General features: G+C 58.4%; 1 protein-coding gene across 1 annotated transcript in view; it reads left to right on the top strand.

Moving 5' to 3' along the window:
- Positions 1–1,128: 1,128 nt before the first annotated feature.
- Positions 1,129–6,000, top strand: part of LOC144508750 (protein capicua homolog) — a 229,349-nt gene continuing 224,477 nt past the window's right edge. Inside the window, exon 1 of the mRNA XM_078237060.1 lies at positions 1,129–1,304. The gene's annotated coding sequence lies outside the window, so the exon portion shown is untranslated. The remainder of the gene's footprint in view (positions 1,305–6,000) is intronic.

Below are 6,000 nucleotides of genomic sequence, written 5' to 3'. Positions count from 1 at the left end.
TCAGTGTAAAGTGTATTATATTGGTGTGAGGATCACTATGTCAGTGTCCTGTCTGAGTTGCCTCACACCCTGCGCTGCAGAGAGCCGGCCCTCTGCACCCTGACGTCACGGGCTGGCTCTGAATCCCTCCCCCCCGGACTTTCCCAACCCGGAGACTGAGCGCTGACCTCAGCAGCGCTGCGCTGCTATTGGGTGAGCCCCGCGGGTCCCGGCCAATGAGGCTGCGGGGGTGTGGGGGTGCCCTCCCATTGGCTAACACCCGGCGCCTGGCAACCGCTCGCGCTTCCTCTGTCGGGTGACGTCACCTGGCAACTGGGGCCGCCGTCACGGGAACCGGCGGATGGGCGGGGCGCGGGCCGCTGATTGGCTCAGCCTTGTTGCTAGGCCCTGTGGCCGGCTCAATCAGCGAGTGCGGAGCAGGTCAAAGGCGAGAGCATTAAAAAAAATTGGGGAAAGAGGGGAGGAGGATTCATAATAAGTCGCCCGGAACCGACGTGAAGTGATGTAAGATGCCATTCCCTCCCTTTCCCTCACTCACTAGCTTCTCTCCCGGCGGGGGGAGGGGGATGTTCTAGTGTTTTCTCTCCCGAGGAGATGGAGGCCCGGTGCACGCCGGGAGTTGTAGTGCTGCGCCTCGAGTTGCATCCGGGGGTCTCTCCGTTTGTGACGTAATGACGGGACTCCAACCCCCGGCATCCCCTGCACATTCCGGCGCCTCCTCCTTCCCCGGCAGCTGTGCGCAGGCGCGGAGGCCAGCAGGTAAACAAGTGCTAACGGCCACGCCCCTCCACCTACTAGTGCTGTCTGATTGGTCTGAGCGCCGGCCCCGCCCCCTCCGTAGTGCTCTCTGATTGGTGTCAGCGCCGGCTTTCCCCCCCCCTCACACCTTGATCCCATTGGCCGGGGTGTGGGGCTGCCGCCTTTCTCCATTGGCTACAACCGCCTGTCAGTCAGTGCGGGCATTGCCCCCTTGCGTCTCTCTGATTGGTTTAGTTCGCCGGAGGTCCCGCCCACCCTCGCCCCATTGGTCGGCCGACGGGGATGCCCCCCTCCCCCATTGGTCAGGGCGTCCTGTCAGTCAGGGGCGGGGGGAGCCCGGGGATTGGTCGGCGCCCCAGCTGGGCCAGTTCCATTCACCATTTTGGAGCCTGGGCTTCCCACAGTGAGAGAGAGAGAGAGAGGGGCAGGGGCAGAGAGTGAGTGTGTGGGGGGAGCCTGACAGAGTACAGCCGCTGTGGACAACTGGCAGCACCAACACCCCCCACCCACCAACACCCAGCCCCCAACACCAACCACACAGCCCGGTGAGTACCTGTCAGCCTGGTCAAAGCCAGCCTTACTCAGCACTACTACGGGGGGGGGGGGGGGGGAGGCTGGCACTACTACTGTGGGGGGGGGAGAGGCTGGCACTACTACAGGGGGGGAGGCTGACACTGCAGAGGGGGGAGGCTGGCACTACTACAGGAGGGGGGGGGGGGGGAGGCTGGCACTACTACAGGGGGGAGGCTGGCACTACCATGGGGGAGGCTGGCACTACAGGGGGGGGGAGAGGCTGGCACTACAGGGGGGGAGAGGCTGGCACTACAGGGGGGGGAGAGGCTGGCACTACAGGGGGGGGAGAGGCTGGCACTACAGGGGGGGGAGAGGCTGGCACTACAGGGGGGGAGAGGCTGGCACTACAGGGGGGGAGGCTGGCACTACAGGGGGGGAGGCTGGCACTACAGGGGGGGGAGGCTGGCACTACAGGGGGGGGAGGCTGGCACTACAGGGGGGGAGGCTGGCACTACCATGGGGGAGGCTGGCACTACCATGGGGGAGGCTGGCACTACCATGGGGGAGGCTGGCACTACCATGGGGGGGAGGCTGGCACTACCATGGGGGAGAGGCTGGCACTACCATGGGGGAGAGGCTGGCACTACCATGGGGGAGAGGCTGGCACTACCATGGGGGAGAGGCTGGCACTACCATGGGGGAGAGGCTGGCACTACCATGGGGGAGAGGCTGGCACTACCATGGGGGAGAGGCTGGCACTACTGAGGGCGGAGGCTGGCACTACCGGGGGGAGAGGCTGGCACTACAGGGGGGGGGAGAGGCTGGCACTACAGGGGGGGGAGAGGCTGGCACTACAGGGGGGGGAGAGGCTGGCACTACAGGGGGGGAGGCTGGCACTACAGGGGGAGGCTGGCACTACAGGGGGAGGCTGGCACTACAGGGGGAGGCTGGCACTACAGGGGGAGGCTGGCACTACAGGGGGAGGCTGGCACTACAGGGGGAGGCTGGCACTACCATGGGGGAGGCTGGCACTACCATGGGGGAGGCTGGCACTACCATGGGGGAGGCTGGCACTACCATGGGGGAGGCTGGCACTACCATGGGGGAGGCTGGCACTACCATGGGGGAGGCTGGCACTACCATGAGGGAGGCTGGCACTACCATGGGGGAGGCTGGCACTACCATGGGGGAGGGTGGCACTACCATGGGGGAGGCTGGCACTACAGGGGGGCGGAGGCTGGCACTACTACACGGGGGCGGAGGCTGGCACTACTGGGGGCGAGGCTGGCACTACTGGGAGGGTAGGCTGGCACTACTGGGGAGATAGGCTGGCACTACTGGGGGGGTAGGCTGGCACTACTGGGGGGTAGGCTGGCACTACTGGGGGGTAGGCTGGCACTACTGGGGGAGTAGGCTGGCACTACTGGGGGAGTAGGCTGGCACTACTGGGGGGTAGGCTGGCACTACTGGGGGGTAGGATGGCACTACTGGGGCGTAGGCTGGCACTACTGGGGGGGAAGGCTGGCACTACTGGGGGGGAAGGCTGGCACTACTGGGGGGGAAGGCTGGCACTACCGGGGGGAGGCTGGCACTACCATGAGGGAGGCTGGCACTACTGGGGGGTAGGCTGGCACTACTGGGGGGTAGGCTGGCACTACTGGGGGCGAGGCTGGCACTACTGGGGGCGAGGCTGGCACTACTGGGGGCGAGGCTGGCACTACTGGGGGGTAGGCTGGCACGACTGGGGGCGAGGCTGGCACTACCATGGGCGAGGCTGGAACTGCAGAGGGGGGAGGCTGGCACTAATATGGGGGGGGAGAGGCTGGCACTACAGGGGCGGAGTCTGGCACTACTACAGGGACGGAGGTTGGCGCCACGACGGGGGGAGGCTGACATGCCCGGGAGAAGCTGGCAGCACCGTTGGGGAGACTGCATGACTCCGGGGCAGAGACTGGCACTGCGGGGGCAAACTGGCACACAGTACAGAGGTGGAATGGCACAGTGGTTCGCGTTGTTTCCTCACGGCACCAGGGACCCGGGTTCAATTCTGACCTTGGGTCACTGTCTGTGTGGAGTTTTGCACATTCTTCCCGTGTCTGTGGGGTTTTCCAACTGGTGCTCCGGTTTCCCCTCTCAGTCTGAAAACCATGTTGGTTAGGGTGCATTGGCAGTGCTAAATTCTTCCTCAGTGTACCCGAACAGGTGCTGGAGTGTGGCGACGCGGGGATTTTCACAGTAACTTCATTGCAGTGTTAATGTAAGCCGACTTGTGACACTAATAAATAAACTTAAAACTTTTTATTTCCTACACCTTGGGAGCCTCGTACTATAGGGGCAAACTGACACGTACTATGGGGGCAAACCGACAGGTGCTATAGGGGCAAACTGACACGTACGATGGGGGCAAACCGACATGTACAACAGGGGCAAACTGACACGTACTATAGGGGCAAACTGTCACGTACAACAGGGGCAAACTGACACGTACTATAGGGGCAAACTGACACGAACTATAGGGGCAAACTGACACGTACTATAGGGGCAAACTGACACGTACTATAGGGGCAAACTGACACGTACTATAGGGACAAACTGACACGTCCTATAGGGGCAAACTGACACGTACTATAGGGGCAAACTGACACGTACTATAGGGGCAAACTGACACGTGCTATAGGGGCAAACCGACACGTACTATGGGGGAAAACCTGACACATACTATAGGGGCAAACTGACACGTCCTATAGGGGCAAACTGACACGTCCTATAGGGGCAAACTGAAACGTACTATAGGGGCAAACTGACACGTGCTATAGGGGCAAACTGACACATACTATGGGGGAAAACCTGACACAAACTATAGGGGCAAACTGACGTATACTGTAGGGGCAAACTGACACGTCCTATAGGGGCAAACTGACACGTCCTATAGGGGCAAACTGGCACGTACTATAGGGGCAAACTGACACGTACTATAGGGGCAAACTGACAGGTACTATAGGGGCAAACTGACAGGTACTATAGGGGCAAACTGACAGGTACTATAGGGGCAAACTGACACGTACTATAGGGGCAAAATGACACGTACTATAGGGGCAAACTGACACGTACTATAGGGGCAAACTGACACGTACTATAGGGGCAAACTGGCACGTACTATAGGGGCAAACTGATACGTACTATAGGGGCAAACTGACAGGTACTATAGGGGCAAACTGACAGGTACTATAGGGGCAAACTGACACGTACTATAGGGGCAAACTGACACGTACTATAGGGGCAAACTGACACGTACTATAGGAGCAAACTGACACGTACTATAGGGGCACACCGACACGTACTATGGGGGAAAACCTGACACATACTATAGGGGCAAACTGACGCGTCCTATAGGGGCAAACTGACACGTGCTATAGGGGCAAACCGACACGTACTATGGGGGAAAACCTGACACATACTACAGGGGCAAACTGACGCGTCCTATAGGGGCAAACTGACACGTCCTATAGGGGCAAACTGACGCGTCCTATAGGGGCAAACTGACACATCCTATAGGGGCAAACTGACACGTCCTATACAGGCAAACTGACACGTCCTATAGGGGCAAACTGACGCGTCCTATAGGGGCAAACTGACACGTCCTATAGGGGCAAACTGACACGTCCTATACGGGCAAACTGACACGTACTATAGGGGCAAACTGACACATACTATCGGGGCAAACTGACACGTACTATAGGGGCAAACTGACACGTACGATAGGGGCAAACTGACACGTACTATAGGGGCAAACTGACACGTACTATAGGGGCAAACTGACACGTACTATAGGGGCAAACTGACACGTACTATAGGGGCAAACTGACACATACTATAGGGGCAAACAGACACGTACTATAGGGGCAAACTGACACGTACTATAGGGGCAAACTGACACGTACTATAGGGGCAAACTGACACGTACTATAGGGACAAACTGACACGTCCTATAGGGGCAAACTGACACGTACTATAGGGGCAAACTGACACGTACTATAGGGGCAAACTGACACGTGCTATAGGGGCAAACCGACACGTACTATGGGGGAAAACCTGACACATACTATAGGGGCAAACTGACACGTCCTATAGGGGCAAACTGACACGTCCTATAGGGGCAAACTGAAACGTACTATAGGGGCAAACTGACACGTGCTATAGGGGCAAACTGACACGTACTATGGGGGAAAACCTGACACAAACTATAGGGGCAAACTGACGTATACTGCAGGGGCAAACTGACACGTCCTATAGGGGCAAACTGACACGTCCTATAGGGGCAAACTGGCACGTACTATAGGGGCAAACTGACACGTACTATAGGGGCAAACTGACAGGTACTATAGGGGCAAACTGACAGGTACTATAGGGGCAAACTGACAGGTACTATAGGGGCAAACTGACACGTGCTATAGGGGCAAAATGACACGTACTATAGGGGCACACTGACACGTACTATAGGGGCAAACTGACACGTACTATAGGGGCAAACTGGCACGTACTATAGGGGCAAACTGATACGTACTATAGGGGCAAACTGACAGGTACTATAGGGGCAAACTGACAGGTACTATAGGGGCAAACTGACACGTACTATAGGGGCAAACTGACACGTACTATAGGGGCAAACTGACACGTACTATAGGAGCAAACTGACACGTACTATAGGGGCAAACCGACACGTACTAT

The sequence above is a fragment of the Mustelus asterias genome, chromosome 20 (genome assembly GCF_964213995.1).
Source record: "Mustelus asterias chromosome 20, sMusAst1.hap1.1, whole genome shotgun sequence".
NCBI classification, from domain to species: Eukaryota; Metazoa; Chordata; class Chondrichthyes; order Carcharhiniformes; family Triakidae; genus Mustelus; species Mustelus asterias.
Note: the sequence above shows the minus strand (reverse complement) of the source record. Positions and strands in the feature narration are given on the sequence as shown.